Here is a 20,415-nt window from a genome sequence, read left to right as displayed (position 1 = left end):
ACATACATGAATAACATCGGTTGACCTAATCTTCTAAAGAATCTCAATATAACTAAAGCATTTGCCACTAAGCGTTCCAGAGTTACAGTACAAAATAATAACAAAAATAACCGCAATAGAAATAACATACATCTAGATTCTACAGGTGAACAACAACAACTCTTTGTTAGCTGCAATCAGTTAACATTTCCCCGGGCTACCTAACTAATCTTCTGATTAGAATAACATGTTTGGGCTTAATGGAAAACAATTTAGTCAAAGTTAATTTGGAAAACATCTAACTATGGCTCTACCAAAATAGCGGTTGGTAGTTAGAAACAAAGAACAAACCTACAACAAGAATAATAGCATTTTGTTAGACCTCTCCTCAGATATACAGGGAGTGCAGAATTATTAGGCAAATGAGTATTTTGACCACATCATCCTCTTTATGCATGTTGTCTTACTCCAAGCTGTATAGGCTCGAAAGCCTACTACTAATTAAGCATATTAGGTGATGTGCATCTCTGTAATGAGAAGGGGTGTGGGCTAATGACATCAACACCCTATATCAGGTGTGCATAATTATTAGGCAACTTCCTTTCCTTTGGCAAAATGGGTCAAAAGAAGGACTTGACAGGCTCAGAAAAGTCAAAAATAGTGAGATATCTTGCAGAGGGATGCAGCACTCTTAAAATTGCAAAGCTTCTGAAGCGTGATCATCGAACAATCAAGCGTTTCATTCAAAATAGTCAACAGGGTCGCAAGAAGCGTGTGGAAAAACCAAGGCGCAAAATAACTGCCCATGAACTGAGAAAAGTCAAGCGTGCAGCTGCCACGATGCCACTTGCCACCAGTTTGGCCATATTTCAGAGCTGCAACATCACTGGAGTGCCCAAAAGCACAAGGTGTGCAATACTCAGAGACATGGCCAAGGTAAGAAAGGCTGAAAGACGACCACCACTGAACAAGACACACAAGCTGAAACGTCAAGACTGGGCCAAGAAATATCTCAAGACTGATTTTTCTAAGGTTTTATGGACTGATGAAATGAGAGTGAGTCTTGATGGGCCAGATGGATGGGCCCGTGGCTGGATTGGTAAAGGGCAGAGAGCTCCAGTCCGACTCAGACGCCAGCAAGGTGGAGGTGGAGTACTGGTTTTGGCTGGTATCATCAAAGATGAGCTTGTGGGGCCTTTTCGGGTTGAGGATGGAGTCAAGCTCAACTCCCAGTCCTACTGCCAGTTCCTGGAAGACACCTTCTTCAAGCAGTGGTACAGGAAGAAGTCTGCATCCTTCAAGAAAAACATGATTTTCATGCAGGACAATGCTCCATCACACGCGTCCAAGTACTCCACAGCGTGGCTGGCAAGAAAGGGTATAAAAGAAGGAAATCTAATGACATGGCCTCCTTGTTCACCTGATCTGAACCCCATTGAGAACCTGTGGTCCATCATCAAATGTGAGATTTACAAGGAGGGAAAACAGTACACCTCTCTGAACAGTGTCTGGGAGGCTGTGGTTGCTGCTGCACGCAATGTTGATGGTGAACAGATCAAAACACTGACAGAATCCATGGATGGCAGGCTTTTGAGTGTCCTTGCAAAGAAAGGTGGCTATATTGGTCACTGATTTGTTTTTGTTTTGTTTTTGAATGTCAGAAATGTATATTTGTGAATGTTGAGATGTTATATTGGTTTCACTGGTAATGATAAATAATAGAAATGGGTATATATATTTTTTTGTTAAGTTGCCTAATAATTATGCACAGTGATAGTCACCTGCACACACAGATTTCCCCCTAACATAGCTAAAACTAAAAACAAACTAAAAACTACTTCCAAAAATATTCAGTTTTGATATTAATGAGTTTTTTGGGTTCATTGAGAACATGGTTGTTGTTCAGTAATAAAATTAATCCTCAAAAATACAACTTGCCTAATAATTCTGCACTCCCTGTATAAGCAAGCTGCAGTTGTCTTTGTCAGTTGGACAGCCACCTGGTCAGCTTCAGAAATGGACAATGAAAGGGAATGGCTCAGACAAAGAGGGCTCTAAGCTTGTCTGAACCATTTAAGAAGCAATCACTAAGGGATAAGCATCCACCCTTAACAATTAAGCAATGAAGTTAAAGTTAGAAATAAAGTCATCAAGAACTGTTTAGCTCCTCAAAACAAAACCCACTACAGGGAAAATCAGAATAGAAAAATGTCACTTCTCCTCTGTGTAGTCGGGCTAATTTAGAATTTCCTAAAAAACTTCCCACATTGTCATTGGTCAAAAAAATCGTACATTTACAGTTAATCCAATAGAAATTAAACTCCAAATCTAAGCTGTAACTACATTGTCTTTCATAAGTCGATGATTGGCTCCTCGCCTCCTGTTCCCATTGTCTAACTCGTCAGGTAACTTTCTTATAGCAATCTGTACTCCAGTCGGTGCATCCATTGTTGGTTCCTGGGAACATCTCTGTCTCGCACATCAAACTTTACAAAGTTGCAATTTCTAATACAAGACATTCTAGCAAGCAGTTCTCAAGAGAAAATGAAAGACATCTGCTAGATGTTTTGGTCAGCACAGTGTGAACAATAAATCACAATTTTTCTGAACATACATTCCCACGATTTTTTTAAACAATGCAGCTTAGTATGAGGTTGTGCAGACTTGGTTCAATCCTCGCTAACTTAAGGCCTAAGGTACATACAGAACATAAAATCATTAATGTAACATACTACTACAATTTCCTCTACATGTGCACTTTGACTAATAATAATATGCATTCACTAAAATCATTACGCATTTAATGGAGGCCACTCAAGTGGGCACGTTTTCCAAGTCGCGCATTATTTTCTCTATTAGCCTACTTCTATGCAAATTCTTAACCCATAGTTAATAAAATTGTGGGGCATAGCTAAACAGTGCCTATGAGGTAGCGTGATGCGGAATTCGATCTGTGTACAAATATTTAATTTATGAAACAATCAACTGTTTCAGAAATGCAGCAATCATTTATATTCAAACAAATCGCCAGTCACACGAGAATACTAATATTTTTCAAAGTTTAACAAAAACAAATCTGAAAAAGATACATGCCAGCCTTGTTTGCGCTGCATTTGCGTACTCTCCTGTTCTTGCCTCGGTTTTAAGGGGGAAGAGAAGTAAATGTAATTTCAAGATGGACGGGCTCCTGCTTAAGCTCTTTTTTTTAAAACCAATAAAACATATTAAAAGGTCGCGGCCACTTTCAACAAGAGACTGTATCAGTAACATGCCTATAAGACACTAAAGGAGCTGCACCAACGCTACCAAATAATATAGGCAACGAACAGTCAGCTTTGCGTAAATTACATTAGGAATACTTGAGGATTTGTACTGAAAATACTAAAAAACAACTGAAAGCTAGAATTTACAAATTAAGGTCTTAAAACTTACAAAGAGGCTGTAACGTTTAACTACTGCGGTGAAATTGCCCTTTTCTTCCAGTCACAATGACACGCAGATCCTTCCTTCTCCAATATGGCTTATTGTTTTCGTTTAAAGCTTTCACAGTGCACGCCCTCTATGTATTAGTATAAAACTTAGCAATGCATATCGGGCCGGCCGTCGGTATTTCATCAGTTTTGAAAAGCGTTTTCACTTTTGTAGTCTGCAGGAGAGCTGGGATAAAACCCGTGATATCCGCGAGCCTCTAGTACAGCTGTCAGGCTATTTTAGTGCCTCGCGTAAACACTGTTCACTAAGCTCAAACTTGCAATGCTTCGTCACGATAAACAACTCCCAGACTTCCAGAAAATAATTATAATACTGACACTTTTTCTACAAATTGTGACTAGGGATGGAAATCGCTGGACGACACGCAGCTGTGATAGTTGTGGAATTAACACAGTTTAGATTCAGGAAAATTAGCACGATTGAGACCACAGCATGGCGCCCTCTCTGGCGCAGAATAAAATACTGTTAGCGCTCTAGTTGTTTATCAGAATTCTGGGTTGTACCCACGCCTTCTTGATGGAATCCCATGTTATCGTCCCACAACTTCCGGTACCTCTGTGTTTCCATGGTTACAGGAGACGCGCTGAAACTTTTAGAACGAATAAACGAAAACCGGTAAGTTTAAACAGCAACGGGGAAATAGACTGCACAGAGAGAGAAAGGCGTGCTGGAGGCCGGAGTAGACGAAGATATTGTGAGGCGACCAAGTGAGGTTGACACCCCTGACGAAAAATATCAAATGTCTTGTATTTATTTCAATTTAGTGCGTGGTAGCCTTGTGGGATTTATGTGCTCTCTTTAAACAAGATTGCTGCCTGGTGATCACACACATGCACAAAGGTTGTACTGTGGAGCGGTAAGGAGGCGAAGCGGAACTATTAAGTGTTAATATACAGTTTCCAGGTATGTTGCTGCCCTTCGCAGGGTGTAGTGCCTGTGCTTTCCTTTTTTAGGGTCGAGTCTGCGTTGCATGCGCTCGCGCATGTGTTTAGCAGGGAGACTCTTTTGTATTTAGAAAAGGGCTCGGAGCCCTGTCAACCTCACGTCAGTGTTTTTTATTGGTTGGTGGGCTTCCCTAATAAAATCTGCTTGCTTTCATTAGTCGAAGGCACTCATATGTCATTTTCCGGTGGCTAGCCCTCCTCCTGCGCAGCGACCAAGTACAGAAAACATGCGAGGCTCGCTGTTTTCAATCGGGCTCGTGGACTTTTTTTTCTCTAATTTACGAGCCCGATCTCGCTTGGCAGAAGTCGAGCGCTTTACATACTTGATTTCACTTTTTCGGGTTATGTACATAAATGCACTTTTGCCCGATAGGTGAAAAGTCGGGTTAGGAGTTTACAACGCGATCAGCTCTAACAGGAGCAAACGCGAGACCCGATGCATTGTAAATGCTTGTTATGCACATGCTGCTTGCTCTCCGTTTTTGTTACGTTTCACGTAGAGCATACATGTCAACATTTTAGAGCAGACAAGTCTGAGATTTAAAAAAAATAGTTGGGAGAAAGAATTTTCCCCACCGATTTATGTTGCAGCAGAGGCAATCTGTCTGAATAGGGACTGGTGATATGTATGGAGACAAACAATCACCATTTCATTTTTGGCAGTTTAATAACATAGTACAAAGAAAAATATAGTTATAAACTCTGTTTTTGTTTGCGCTATGTAAAACTTCCAAAAATAAAACGTCGAGGCCCGTCACATGCTCTAATCTCCCTCTCCAAGAATTCTGACAGTGGTAATATTTGATGTCAGAAGTATTCCAGTAGGGGGATATTGGAGAGCGTAACAGGCAGCAACACTTTTGGGAAGATTTACCATACTCCCAATCAGGTTTCTGCATGCAGGAATCTGGATGCAGGAGACTAACCTTGAAATCTGTAGTCCCCTGCTTGAATCGGGAGGGCTAGCATGCATGGTAGAGCAAGAGCAATGCAGTGGATATTAGAATGAATAAAGGTTTTTAAAATGGGTGAAATGTTTTGCTAAGGCAGATGTTCAGTGCTCACTTCTGTGTTTAACCAGCAGTTCATAATTTTTAATCTTGGCTGGACACATTCAGCCATTTGTTCTTCCAAGACAAATACTGCCTCATTTTACCAGATAATAATACTCAGATTTGTATAGCGCAGCTAATCACCCATGAGGGTATCCAGGTGCTGTACTTGGGCACGGGGTGATTAAGTGATTTTCCCAGAATCACAGGATGTTGACCCCACGCAGAAACTGAAACCTGAATCCCCAGCTCCAAAGTCAGCAACTGGCAGTTACACCACATCCTCTAGGTACAAGAAATGCATGTTAGTTTTACGGCTCAGAAAAGTAAAGTGGCACACTAATGCAGGGCTGGATTGGTGAACCAAAAGCAGGCCTGGAAAAAATACTCAAATCAGCTCCTCTCCCCTCGACACAGTGCGCATTTTCTCTCTTTCCATCCATTCATTCTCTCTCTTTGTGATCACTTTCTCTCTGCCTCCCCTTCCTTCCCTCCCTCTCTCTCTCTCTCTCTCCCTCTTGAAGCTTCCCAGAAGTGACAGAGGCACCAGAGTCATCCCTGGGCTTACAAAATTGGCCTTCAAAGGCTCCAGCCCACTTGAAGATGGACTGTAATGTTGATGTGCACACGTATGAGTATAAAGTAAGAACCCTTTTTTACAGATTGAAACACAAATTGTAACGAGCAGTAAAGGCCGCGCCTTGACTATATCCTTTCTTTCAAGCAACTCTCCCCCAAAGTTCAATGATCCACAGAGATCTAGAACATTAAGGGGACCACTCTCAAAGGAATGTAACATTCAGGTAAAATACAAAGTAAAACAATACATTATAAAAGAAATAATAAGAACTATTATCTTTGCAAAAAATAACACATCTTCCCCTCTATTACAGTAAACAGTACTAAATTATACAGTTAAACAAATCAAATGGTTCTATTAATAGTTCTAAAAAAAAGTTGAAAAAATAATAAACTAATACCTACTTTAAATCTTACTCTTTCATCTTCCATCGATATTCTTTTCACACACATAGTCCGTCATCCATCTAGGCCTACTATGGTTAGAACATCCCTCTCCTATATTACCACTCTCTCTATCTACATCTCTACTACGGTTAGAACATCCCTCTCCTATATTGTCACTCTGTCTGTCTACATCTTCACCATCTCCTTCCTCCTGCAGAACGAAATCATTCACATTCCTGCTACTTTCTAATTCCATGTTGTCCTATTTATTGTACCATTATTCTCATTCCCCAAAACATCACAATGCAGATCCTGATTTTCCATTCCAGAATCATATTTCAACACCCCACCACTAGTCCTTTTATGTAATTTGTTGTCCACCTTCAGTACTGCAATTCTTCTAAGATTCCATACTTTAAGAAGGTAAGTAATTAAATACTTTATTGTTTGATTAATTAAAATCTTACAACATCACAGTTACTGCAATCTGACATTTTAAAGATTTAAAACACTTAAAACAAAAAATTCAAGCATCAAATTAGTAGACACCAACAAGAACCTTCAAAGATTAACTTTCTATAATGTGCTTAGCTAAAATATATACCAAATGGTGCGTTAAATACATAAAAGCGTTGCTACATTATTATAAAATAACTCATTACAATGCTGTTTAATACATTGCAGTTTAATGTGCTTTTATTATACATAGTTGTTGTATATTTATATCACCACAGTTTCATGTTTGTATGACATTTGCTTCGTTTTGTCCTTGCGTTTGTTTGGTTGTTGATCACATCTGCAATTCTTGTAAAAGTGATAATGTTTTGGCCGAGGTATTAGACTGCAGCATTTGGTTAAGATAAGTATGTAGGGCAACCATTATGTTTTTCGTATAGATTAACTTTAAAGTGAGGAGGAGTGAAAGGAAAAAGGAACTTGTGTAACAATAACTTTAACTTTAGCCGATGTCCATATCTATGTGATTGATTTAAATTTCGCTGTTTTCCTGTCTGGTTGGGGATTTCTGGTGACGATTCAATTTGTAGTTGGGGAGGTTGGGGTGTTTTGTGGGAGTCGCTACTTATTTCCTTCTCAGTTCTCAATGTCCTAGTTTGTTCGGTTACGCTATGTGTTTTATTCTCTTACGTGGTGTGGTATTCTCGTTTGTGATTTTTAAGTTAGCAGTGGTCTGATCTCTCCCCTGTCGGGTGTGATTCAGTGCTGTGTAATTGGGTTAGGAGGTCCTCCCAGTCGACAGATATCAGGTGCTGACGTAGCCCTAGGGTTTCTTCACGTTTGAGTGCTATGTGCTCTGCTCCCACCCACACCCTGAGTGAGCGTCTCCAAGCTTGTATCGGTGGGGGGTCTGGAGATTTCCATCTTTGGGTCACCAGCCGTTTCGCAACAATTAGTCCCAGATCTATGAAACGTGTTTCTGCTCTGTGTTGCTTGCTTCTGGGGAATAGTCCCAGGATGCAAGTCTCCCACGTAAAGGGTATTTGTTGTGTAATGCATGTGGCTAGGTTGTATGTCACCTCCTTCCAGTAGGCGCCTAGGTTAGGACAGGACCAGATCATGTGTAGCATGTCTACTCCAATTTCAAGGCATCTAGGACAGGCTGCGTCCTGGCGGTTAGAATATTTGTTTACGCGTGCAGGTAAGCTCTGTTCACAATATAATACTGGATTAGCTTAAATCGCGAGTTGCGTGGTATATTGAGGTGGCCTGAGATGGCAGTTCTCCATTTTGTTATCGCGATGGGTTCGCCCGAGTCTGTTTCCCATGTCATACGTAGTGTGTCGTTTTCAGTGGCAGTTTGGATTCTCAGGGCATCTGCTAACCAGCTGACCTGATGTTGGCCGCAGCCCACCACTTGCAGGTATTGAATCAGCAGGTGGGTGGGTGGGGGTGTTGTGATGTCTCCCCACCTGGAACTCAAAGATCCCACCAGTGAGCAGTATAGGAGGAATTGGCTGGGCGGGAGCCCCATTTCTTGGAGCTTGGCAAACGGTAATAGTTGGTTGTCGTCATATATGTCACCTAGTGTGTGTAATTCTAGCTCATGCCATGTGCGCAGTTCTGTGTCTGATGTGACCCTAGTGCCCCTTGGTGTACCCACCAGTGCTAGCGATGGTGCTAATGGGGTCGAGGGCTTCGTAAGGCGAAGTGATCTATGATAGCATTTGTGTGCTGTTCTAAGGAACATTTGTCGAGGGGTTCGCGGGTGTGTGATCGGGTGGAATAAATGTTGTATTTGTTGGAGCGAGTATAGTCTTGTCTCTGTTGCTGTATCGGCCAGCTGTTTACCAGCCAGCCATCTGGATATCCATTGAAGTTGGGCTGCTAGGTAATAGTGTTCCAGATTGGGGACCGCAAGCCCACCCTTATCAGTCGGTAGGTACAGTTTTTTAAGGGCTACTCTACAGCGACCATTATTCCATATAAATTCTCTCAGCCCTGTTTCCAGTGTTTTAAAGAAGGCGGGGGAGACATAATGTGGTAGGTTAGAGAAGAAGTATAAGAGTCGCGGGAGCACCACCATTTTTAGGAGTACTATCCTACCCGCCACTGATAGTGGCAGTGTTCTCCAGAAGGTCATTTGGGATCTGATTGAGGATGTTGCTTTTACCAGATTACCCTCGAATATATCTTCTTCGCTATGATAGATCCTAATGCCCAAGTATCTAAAGGCGTTTGGCTGCCAGATAACTGGGCTTTCTGTTAGGGTGAGTCTTGGGTTTGATAGGCCTGGGTCGAATGGGAAGAGGCTCGACTTAGACCAATTGACCCTAAGTCCTGATAGCTGCGCAAATTGCCGCAAGAGTGTGCCAACCCTCTGCGGGATTCGCATTATGTCTCTAAAGTATAATAGGAGGTCGTCAGCATATAGCGACACTATGTGTAAGCCGTCTCCCAAAGGTATTCCCCAGTTGGATCCCTCTTCGCGTAGGGTGGCCGCTAGAGGCTCCATTGCGAGTGAGAATAGTAACGGTGAGAGGGGGCAGCCCTGTCTCGTGCCCCTGCCCACCCGGATTGGTTCTGATATCTCAGGGCCCAGACCCACCCCTATCGTTGGTCTGGTATATGGTAGTATAGTTAGGCGGGTAAAAAATGGTCCTATGTCGTATTTTTGCAGCACCTTGAACAAGTAAGGCCATTCCAGAGAATCGAAAGCTTTCTCTAGGTCGAGGACCAGGCAGCCCGCCCGCAGCCAGGCCTGTCTGGCATATTCCATAACCCGGAACAGTCTTCTGATATTTTAGGAGGTGTCTCTGGCTGGTACAAATCCGTTTTGGTCAGGATGTATCAGTTCTGGGACGCTTGGTGCCAGTCTTGTTGCTAATATCTTGGCTAGTATTTTGTAATCAGTGTTTAGCATTGCTAGTGATCTGTATGAGCCCATATCTATTGGGTCTCTTCCAGGTTTAGGAAGAGAGACAAGTAATGCCTCCCTTTGTCTATCCGACAGGTGGCCCTTTTGCTCGGCTGTCTCATACACCTGTAGTAATTTAGGCGCCAGATGTATGGTAAATGCTTTATAGAAGTCTGCTGGTAGCCAATCTGGGCCTGGTGTCTTGCCTGGATTGAGGTCCTTGATACTTGCTTTGATTTCCTCTAGCTCAAGAGGTGCCTCGAGAGTTTCAATCTGGTCGTTTTTTAGTTTTGAGAGTTTCACTTTGGCAAGAAATTCCATACTGGAGTCTTCTCCAGGGGTTATTCTTGTGGTGTAGAGGGTTGTATAGTGTCTTGTAAATTCGGTTTGTATCTCTGCAGGTGTGTATACTATTTCCCCTGTGTGTGAGCGAATTTCCATTATTGGTTTTCTCTCACTGTCCCGCCGTATCAGCCAGGCGAGCAATTTACCTGCCTTATCCACTGATGCATGGGTTCTCGCAGAGTGTGCGGTGTAGTTTAGACATCTCAGACGCTCTAGTAGTGTCTGGTGATCTGTGTGCAACGCTGCTAGTCTCGCCTTTTCAGCTTGGTTATTAGTGATTTCATCTTCTGATTGTGGTAAAACCCGTTCTATTTGGGCCAAATCGCGTTCGATGGTTTTGCGCATGTTGCATTGGGTTCCTAGGCAATGCCCTTGGATAAAGACTTTAAATGCATCCCATTCGATTAATCCCGAGGTGTCTGTGCCTTCATTTTGTTCAAAATATTCTAGAATTCCAGTGCTTAATGATGCTCTAAAATCAGGGTCTTCTAGGAGTTCTGGCCTTAGTTTCCACGTGGGGATAGGTGGGCGGGAAGATCCCCAGCGCAGCCGCGCTGTTAAGGGGTTATGATCCGAGTGTGTGCATCCCATGTACACCGGGTTTTCTATTACTGGGGCGAGGTTCGCAGTGCAGAATATGTAGTCTAATCGTACGTGCAAGGAATGCGGGCAGAGTAGAAGGAGTAGGTTCTGTCCTCTCTGTGTTTTTGTCTCCATACTTCTATTAATTGCCATTGTTGGGTCCAGTTTACCAGGCCTCGTGAGGCAGCCACCACTGGGGATGTTGGTAGTGGTGGGAAAGAGCGGTCTAGTTCTATGTCTTGCACGCTGTTGAAGTCTCCCCCAAGTATCCACGTGAGTGTGCTCCAGTGTGCCAGCTGGCGTGTTAGGGTGTGTAGAAAAGTAGTTTGTTCTGTGTTTGGGGCATATATGGAGCCCAATATGATTGTGCGTCCTGCCAGTTTCCCTTTGACGAGTACATATCTACCCCGCAGGTCTATGATTTGTTCTTCCATCGCAAAGGGGATGCCTGCTCTTATCCAGATAAGCGTACCCCTGGCATAAGCAGAGTATCCTGTCGCGTATAATTGCCCTCTCCAGCGCTGGCGCAGTCTGTGGATTTCCTGGTCTATTAGATGTGTCTCTTGTAGGAGCGCTATTTGAACTGAGTGTCTTTTAAGGTAGGAGTAGATGGCATATCGCCGTTTGGGGGAATGTATACCTCTTACATTCCAGGTAATTGTTGTGTATGTAGCCATGTGTGAAGTGTTAGGTCTTTCTTTCCCCTCACCCACCTGAGTTTCCTGAGCTGTACTATTTCGTTAACTTTCCATCCCCAGTTGGAGTTTAAAAAGGTTATGTATTGACATCGGCAAATACAAAACTCGGTTAATACTATCAGAGCAGTTAAACAACGGGTCACCGCCCAAACATTGCAACAAAGACAAGGACGTGCAGGTGCATGTCTATGCATTTCCGGACTCCACTGGTAGGAGTGTAGAGGTAGGCCAGGTATGCCAGGAGATGGTGTAGTCTTTGGCTTTGTAGTCCGGCTAGGACGGATAACTAAGATGATCGGTTGGGGCGCAGGAGTGACCCCCGGTATATATGTGCATCAGGGAGGAGAACCGACAATAATGCGAAAAAAGAAAAAAAAAGGGGGGGGAAGAGGAGGAGGGGGGGGGCAGTTCCGTGACCAAAGCCCGTCACTGACATCAACTGTGCGTTTATAGCTTCACTTGGATTGACATGAGCATCTCTTTGCTGTGTTGGCTGCTTGCATGTCCATCGGGGCGCCCCTTGTGCGTGCGTCAGGTTGAGTGTCTCTTATTAGATAGTGTGATTTTACATTACACAAAAGTTTTTAGAAAACTTTGTCCGCAGTGGCCGGTGTCACAGGGGGTCCCTCGATAGGACCCGATTCCGATAAGCAGTCCGGTGTGGGGGGACGGTTGCTGGTTGCTTGTGAGATTTCTGTGTCTGAGTCAGAGTTCAGAGGGGATGTGGCCATTACTGTCGCGGTGTGTATCGCTTCTCTTCTTTCTTGGATTAGTTGTTCCAGGTCTGGGGCACATTTGGTTGGTTCCGTGCGGGTTGTGCTTCTCTTTCGGTCCCGCTTGTTTCGGCCTCGCCTGACCCGAGGTGTTTGTTCGGTTCGCTCCGGTGTGTCACCCGTTGCCAGTCCTGTCGATTCGAGCCATTCCCATGTTGCCTCGGGGTGGAGAAAAAGTGCGTTTTGTCCTTAGCCACTACACGAAGTTTGGCTGGGAACAGTAGTGAGTAGTTTAGGCCCAGTGATCGCAACTTACGTTTCACAGGAAGATAAGAGGCCCAATCCCTCTGAACTGTTATGGTGTAGTCTGAAAACAATAGTATTTGCACGCCGTCTATTTTGGGTGGCGGCGCTGCTCTTACTGTTCGTAGTATGATGTCTCTATCCACGTAGTGGAGGAGGCGTATTATAAATGGGCGTGGAGTGCTCCCCGGTGGTCTAGTACGGGTCGGGACCCGGTGAGCGCGCTCCACAGAAAAAAAATTGGTGAGCGTTCCATTTGGTACCAAATCTCGCAGCCAAGTCTCCGAATAGGACGTCAGATCTAGCCCTTCCGTGCCTTCCGGTAGATTTACCACTCGTATATTATTCCTTCTGGATCGGCCCTCCGCGTCCTCTGCTCGCCGCTCCAGTTCTGCCACTCTAGCTTGTATGTCTTCCATTCCTGTTTTCAGCTGGGTGGTCGCAGGTGTTAGTTCCTGTATTGTGGTTTCGATCTCCTTGGTTCTGTCTGACAGTTTGCGTTGGTCCGCGTGTAGGAGAGTGAGGTCACTTGCTACTCTGTCTATCTTGGCTTCTAGGGACGTGCAAGCGCGCTCCAGGGATTCTCCGATGCGCTCCACCGCAGCAAGTACCGCATCTAATTTTTGGTTATCTTGGGTTGAGAGGTCTTGTGTTTTTCCAGATCCAGCTCCAGAGTGAAGCCGTCCAGCTCCAGCCATGGTTTAGTTTGTTGGGAGGCTAGTTTAGTTTCTGGTCGTCTCCCCACACTCAGACCGCTGACTCGCACACTACACACTGCGGACTAATGTTCATTGGCAAGTTGTTGAGGGGGTATGTTGTGCGTTATTAGTTCCCGGTTATTTGGTGAAGGATTTCTGTATTATTAGACTTTTCTGGGTCTTTGGCGTGGATTCCCGTTTTTAGGTAGGCCTGTGGGAGATTACTTTTGGCGGAGACGTCTCAGTAGTATTTTGTTTGTTTTTCGAGTGTAGTGAGTTACGTGGCTTCAGTGCTGTAACTTCCTCGCTGGAGTCTTGTGCTTGACTCGAGGGAGGTTGGGCCCGATTGTCGGGGTGCTGAGATCGTGTCCCCACGACAGCACGTGCAGCCCTGTTGGTCAATGCTTCCTCTTGAATTTCCGCCACAAAGGGGATCTCGCGTCGTCTCAGGTCCACTTCTATTCACATGTTTGGGCCTTTTAGTGGGTGGCCACCAATTTCGTTTTTTTGGTTTCGGCTGTCTCTTCCCCCACCGAGTGTGGGATAAGCAGGGAAGAGAGGGGCCAAGAGGTGTCTCTTGGCGAGGTACGCAATAGCTCTGTTGAGGGGCCAGTGTTCGTTTTCTTTTTGTTTTCTTTCCCTCTTCCCCTCGCTGTCCGCCCCTCCCCCTATATGAGGCTGGTGTCCAGGGGAGGTCTCCCAGCCTCTGCACGCCCTTGTAGTAGGGCCCTTTGTTTCTCCCAACCAGTTTGTCGCTTTATTTAGGGCCCCGTTGGTGTCCCCAGGGTTCGGCCGCAGCAGAGCACATGGAGAAGAGGGGGGCCCCGGATATCGCTCTCAGTCCTCACCGCCCCAATTGGACGCCCCGTTGTCCTCTATTTTGTGCTAAAAAAGGAGGGGGGGCGGGGACGCCCCTCTCACCGTTTGTGTTGAGGTGTGCACGGCGGGAAGGCAAGCCGCTGTTCGATCTCCGTATTCGGCTCCAGCTGCGCCCGTCGTTTCTCCTCGCTTGTGCTCTACTCCCTGCCGTTCCGACCCGCGGCGTGGCCCGCACGGCCGCGGGGGCTTCCAGGAGTCAGGTCTGCCATGAGAGCGGCCCGGGGAGTTCCGGCACCTCTCCCAAGCTCAGGAGATCAGAGCTGGGGGCCGCATTCTCCCCGTGCCCCCACCTAGAAGTTGTTTTCGCCGGCTGCAGCGCGGAGCTCTTCTAGCTCGCGCCCGCCATGTTAGGTGGCTTGGCCACGCCTCCATGACCTTACTTTTTTCTTGTTAATTACCATGCCATTAAATGCCGAAAAGTGTGATATTTTATCGATAAGACGTTGAAGAACTATTTTTGTTGAATGTAAAAGAATCACATCATCAGCATATAAAAGATTCAAGATATACTTGTCACCTATTTTGAGAGGATGAACATTTACTTCGTTCAGTGCTTATGGTAAATTGGCCAAAAACTGGTTAAACAAGTGTGGCGCAAGAGAGCATCCTTGCATTAGATCCTGGGAGGATTCAACTTTCCTAGAAATAAAGGAACCATCACCTATTTTCACCTTTATCCAGGACTCTGAGTACCGCAGCTGAACTGCTTTCAAGAGGCAGTTGGGAATCACCATATAAACCAATTTTTGCCAGAAAAGATGACACTGTACACAGTCAAACACCGACTTGAAGTCCACAAAGCAGAAATAAATAGGACACTTATTTAACTTAGATTTGTCAGTAATTACTGAGAGCGCTAATATATTTGTCGTTGTATCAAACCCAAGGGTAAATCTCAACTGATTTGGAGGGATAATTTGTTTTTCTGCAGCCCAAAGTGACAATTCCAGTAGGAGAAGCCCATACTTTACCATTGCTTAATTGGATGACATTATGTAGGACTTTGGACACCCTCAATGATTCAGAGAATTGACTTTCTCTTTTTCATTCACAGAGAATTTCTCTTCCACTGTATAATGCTTGAGCAGCCTATGCAATTATGCTTTCTTATCCCTCTAAATTGTTTTAATAAAGGACTCCCTCCAATCTTTTTTTGCTTGTGTCCACAGTGACAATGATTTCTAGCTCAGGGTCAAAGCATTTCAGAACAGAAGCTTTTAAGATAGCTTTTTTTATGCCCTCAAATTCTCTTTTGCATTCATCAGTCCACAAAACTTCCACTTTGTTTTTCAATAGTTGCCTTATATTGTACACTCTCTTTGAGAAGCCCTTTACAAATTTTGAGTAGAATTCCACCAGGCCAGGAAATTACCTTACCTCATCATTGCTTGTGGGACGTTGAGCATTTTGAATGGCTTCAACCAATGTTGGCTTAGTAGCCACACCCTCTGCACATAAAACATATCCTAAATAGGTTACTGACTGCACAGCAAATTTGCATTTAGAATGCTCACCTGTTAAGCCCTTTTCTTCTAGGGTATGCAAAACATCCTCAACATCTTATCGTGCTCCAGCTTTTCTTTGCCAAATATCAAAATGACGCCTTGGAAACACTTTAAATTTTTGAGTTTACCAAACAGCTGGTACATAAGTCTTTAAAACATGGCGGCAGTTAATGCCAATCCAAACAGCATTTTTTTATATTGGAAGCACCCTTTTGGAGTTATGAAGGCTGTATAATTATTACTCTCTTTTTTTAACGAAATTTGGTGGTATGTTGCTGACAAATCGATTGTGGAGAACCACTTTGCATTTGTTACTAAGGTGAACATCTCCCAAGTTTTAGGAAGGAGAAACGTATCCACAATATTGTTATTCAAATGACACAGGTCAATACATAATCTAATTTTCCCATAGCTACACCTTGCCACCACAACATCATTACCTAGTTTTTTTCAGTTCTTTTTCAACCTCCTCCCTGAGTAGTATTAGGATGATTCTTACTTTATACACCTTGGGACAGGCATCATTTCTTAAAACTATGCAATGTTCAAAATACATTAGCTTACCAAATTTACCACTGAATACCCTGGGATATTTTCTCAGCATATCTGATCCAATAGCTTCACATTCATCCATAATCATAACAGCTTCAGGGTTATTGGGATTCAGAATAATATTTAGGTCATACATATAAAGGTACACTGTTCCAGGTGTTCTGTGATGACCTAGGGGACCTGAAATCTCAGGAGCAAGAGCCCTCAAGCATCACAATGGATGACTAGTATCATCATCGGGAAATGCTCCTCGCCAGGCCGGTGCTGCAACGCCTGACGGGCTCCCCGAAAGGGGGCTCTAAGCCATACTGTTCTGATAGTGACTGGTGGGTTCAAACTATCCAGACAGAAATGCCTGTATTCAGGCACCAGCGCACATAGGAGAGAACAGAAAGGGAATGCTAAAATTGGTTATTCATCGCAAAATATCTCATACTTTTAATCAATACAATAGGATGAAGACCAAGATTAAAAACAAAAGGAAAGTAACAAATTGAGTTATGATGCTCAATTACTCTCAAAGAGCAACAAATACCAGAGGACTATACCTATTATAGTACCTCTAAAATAGGGTCGACATGTTTCGCGTCGTGCGGTCCAAACAGATCCAATGACGGTTCATCAGGACCAATAACTAAAGATTAATCATCTCTTCTCCAATAAAAGAAAAAAAAGAAAAAATCTCGATATAAAGGTAGAAACACCGGTCACTTACATTAAAGTAAACTGGCTAAGTCAAAGTCAGGTCGCCAATCCCCAAGTTGAAAACAGGCTCCTTGGGAGGCACGTTCCAAGGACTCAGAACAAAAATTATCATTCCTGGTCCATTACTCAGGACCTACCCTCCGGAACGGACCAGGAACGATAATTGTTGTTGTGAGTCCTTGGAACGGGCCTCCCAAGGAGCCTGTTTTCAACTTGGGGATGGGCGACCTGACTTTGACTTAGCCAGTTTACTTTATTGTAAGTGACCGGTGTTTCTACCTTTTATATCGAGATTTTTTCTTTTTTTTCTTTTATTGGAGAAGAGATGATTAATCTTTAGTTATTGGTCCTGATGAAGCGTCATTGGATCCGTTTGGACCGCACAACGCGAAACATGTCGACCCTATTTTAGAGGTACTATAATAGGTATAGTCCTCTGGTATTTGTTGCTCTTTGAGAGTAATTGAGCATCATAACTCAATTTGTTACTTTCCTTTTGTTTTTAATCTTGGTCTTCATCCTATTGTATTGATTAAAAGTATGAGATATTTTGTGATGAATAACCAATTTTAGCATTCCCTTTCTGTTCTTTCCTATGTGCGCTGGTGCCTGAATACAGGCATTTCTGTCTTGATAGTTTGAACCCACCAGTCACTATCAGAACAGTACGGCTTAGAGACCCCCTTCGGGGAGCCCGACTGGCGTTGCAGCGCCAGCCTGGCGAGGAGCATTTCCCAGTGATGATACTAGTCATCCATTGTGATGCTTGAGGGCTCTTGCTCCTGAGATTTCAGGTCCCCTAGGTCATCACAGAACACGTGGAACAGTGTACCTTTACATGCATTACTATTGTTGGGAGACTGTGCACTGGACCAGATAACCTCCCGGTCCCTCCCCCCTTAGATTTAGATTAATATTTAGGTCACCCTGATCCCACCATCCTAAAACGGTGGGACCCTTTTTACACTGTATAGTTCCCCACAATATTCTGTTCTTAAACCTGAATACCACATGTCTATAACCTACCCTATCTATTCTTTCCCCTCAACAACCTTTAGGATGTATATCAAGTTTTAATAACTTGTCTCCCAATCTCTTAGCAAATTTAGTATTCCATACTTCCTCATTTACAGTAGTATACAGGGATCCTTAATCCGTGTACATCTGTACCATTACATTCCAATGGTCATTAAACATTGAGGTTTCTTTTTGATGCTCCCTAGCCTATCATTAATATTTAAAATTGAATAACTCATTGGACCCTAAACATTGTTTGACATTGTTACTTTCATTGTTCATGACTTTCTTAATCTTACTCTCTTCATCACTAGAACTTCCTTCATCTACACATTTCACTTTGAAACCTTTCTTTTTCTTGCACACATTAGCAAAGTGACCAATTACCCCCATGCTGAACATGTTTGTTTGGCTGCAGGGCAAAATTTACTTGATGCCAAGTGTGATCTACTGTCACAACAATAACAACAAAGGCCTTCCTTATTAGTAGATTCCTTCCCTTTAACACATTCTTTCTTTTGTTTACTAAATCCTTTGACCTTGAGCTCCCTTACTACCTGCCCTTGGGAGTCTTTTAACTCTGCTTTCAAGGCCTCAGTACTGTGGCTGGAAAATTCTGCTTTCCTTACTATCGCCAGTATGTCCTTAAGATCAGATTCTCCATTGATTCACAACCTCTCCTGAATTGATGGATCACAAGTGTGCATGACTACCGGATCTCTTATAAGTTGTTCTTGTAATTTTTCAAGTTTGCAATCCCCAGCTAGTTTTGGCAACAATTGTTTCACTCTCTTCCTGTTTCCCTTGAAAAAACGTTTATCTTACAATTCCAATACAAACTTTCAGTGCAAAGTAGTTACCAAAATCTTTCAAATCTTCATGCAAAAGATTTACATCCCCACCACCTGACAGTTTAGTCATTTGCTCATAAATCTTTAATCCTTCTGGACCCATTGAATGTAAGTAAATCCCTTTTTTCACCCTCTTCATCAACTATTCCTAGAAAATTAAGAAAATAAGCCTTCTATTAAACCCATTTCATGCATGGGTTTTCTCCTGCAGGCCAAAATGCTTGTGGGGGTTGAAGGGAATGGTTATGTGTTGCCTTGTTGTTAACGGGTAAATGAAGCTTCTACTACAACTACAAAATTCACAGTGTCCCTTCTTCACCCTTAGGAATGGGACTAGTTCACTGTAAATCTGTTATAAATTCCCAACAACCACAGGATAGAGTGTCCTTTTTTTCACTCCTGGTAGAGAGGGACTAGTCCACTGATCCTGGTATGTAAATTCCCAAAAGTCAATGATCGCCAGGAAATGCGTGTTAAAGATGTAAGAATACTGCCCCAAAACTTCCTGTTTTAAATTACTTACCATAAGTTCTCAGCTGTGACTATCTTGGCTGTAAGTAACTGTACTGGTTCCCTTGTCTGTGATTCCTTGTATTGAATACTGAGGAAAACATACACCTAGCACTTTTAATTAAAAATGGTGGCACCCACTTTTAATAAAAAATGGCGGCATGCTCCTAACGTGATGTGACCTCGTCCTGTGACCTTTCTCTGCAGTGCATAATTCACGCGTTGTGTGAGGATCGGCCGCTTCCTTTAATGTGTAGCTCTTGATAGACTGATGTGCGCAGAAGATTCCGTGCTGTGTTCCGATGCTGCTTGAGGTGTTCTTGATTGTCTGCAATGTGCAAATAATCAACATTTTTCTAGCTTATGCAACAAGAATTTTAAATTCTATTAAGGACACGGAGGCGAGGATTATGCTATCTCACTCTTTACTGTCCACACACAGCAGCCAATAGAAAAACAGAACTACATTTCCCAATATTAAACAGCCTCATTATGACCCCCCAGTCAGGGCCCATCATCTGCTATATATGTCCTTAACACCTTAGTCCTTCCTCTTTCTTTGCTTAATATCCAGCAACCAAATACGAACCATCAGCCAATAGGATTCGTATCCTCGAACCACGGGAATCCCGAATGTGGGAGGTGAACAGCACAACAGTGCAACTTAAATAGAACAGTTCTCCATGAGGAACTCAGTCAAGCCTCTGTGGAATTCTTTCACGTAGCTTTCTCGTCTGAAAAAGAAAAACTTTACGTAACACTATATCTTAATAAATCAAACAATCTTAACAAAGGAAGGGTTACATCATAATAATATCAATGTAAATGACATAAATACAATTTACAATAAATTGTTACTAAAAAACCCGGGTGGGATAATCCTGTCCTTAATAGAATTGAAAATTCTTGTCGCGTAAGCTAGAAAATATTTGATTCTATGTCAGGACCGGAGGCTTCGGATTATGCTAGTTTAAAGCTGAGCAATTACTCCAGATCTACATCCACAATAGGTTTATGATAAAATAACTTGAAAGTAGAATCTGAAGACCAATCAGCCGCAGTCATAATGTCTTCAAGTCTAGAACCTGAATTGAAAGCTTTAGAAGCAATAGCTCCTTTAATAGAGTGAGCGCCAAACACAGAAATATAAATTCCTGCCTCCTGTAACAGCCATCTGACCCATCTAGCTAAGGTGGCTGAAAACACAGGTCCAAATGGTTTCTGCAATGAAAGCAACAATTGTCCAGAATG

The 20,415-nt window shown here is 43.2% G+C and overlaps 2 protein-coding genes across 5 annotated transcripts in view; one reads left to right on the top strand and one right to left on the bottom strand.

Moving 5' to 3' along the window:
* HSDL1 (hydroxysteroid dehydrogenase like 1) overlaps nt 1-3,895 on the bottom strand; it is a 112,185-nt gene extending 108,290 nt beyond the window's left edge. The window contains exon 1 of one of the 2 annotated variants that reach the window (XM_069216227.1): nt 3,412-3,895. The gene's annotated coding sequence lies outside the window, so the exon portion shown is untranslated. Of the gene's footprint in view, nt 1-3,072; nt 3,185-3,411 lie in introns of those variants that run through there. The other variant, XM_069216228.1, reaches the window with a different exon arrangement.
* Nucleotides 3,896-3,981: 86 nt separating this feature from the next.
* The window catches only part of DNAAF1 (dynein axonemal assembly factor 1), a 319,527-nt gene continuing 303,093 nt past the window's right edge, over nt 3,982-20,415 (top strand). Inside the window, exon 1 of one of the 3 annotated variants that reach the window (XM_069216210.1) lies at nt 3,982-4,086. The gene's annotated coding sequence lies outside the window, so the exon portion shown is untranslated. The other 2 variants (XM_069216209.1, XM_069216211.1) reach the window with 2 other exon arrangements.

Source organism: Pleurodeles waltl, chromosome 12 (genome assembly GCF_031143425.1).
Source record: "Pleurodeles waltl isolate 20211129_DDA chromosome 12, aPleWal1.hap1.20221129, whole genome shotgun sequence".
NCBI classification, from domain to species: Eukaryota; Metazoa; Chordata; class Amphibia; order Caudata; family Salamandridae; genus Pleurodeles; species Pleurodeles waltl.
The sequence above is the reverse complement of the archived record's forward strand: the minus strand, read 5'-3'. Positions and strand labels throughout refer to the sequence as shown.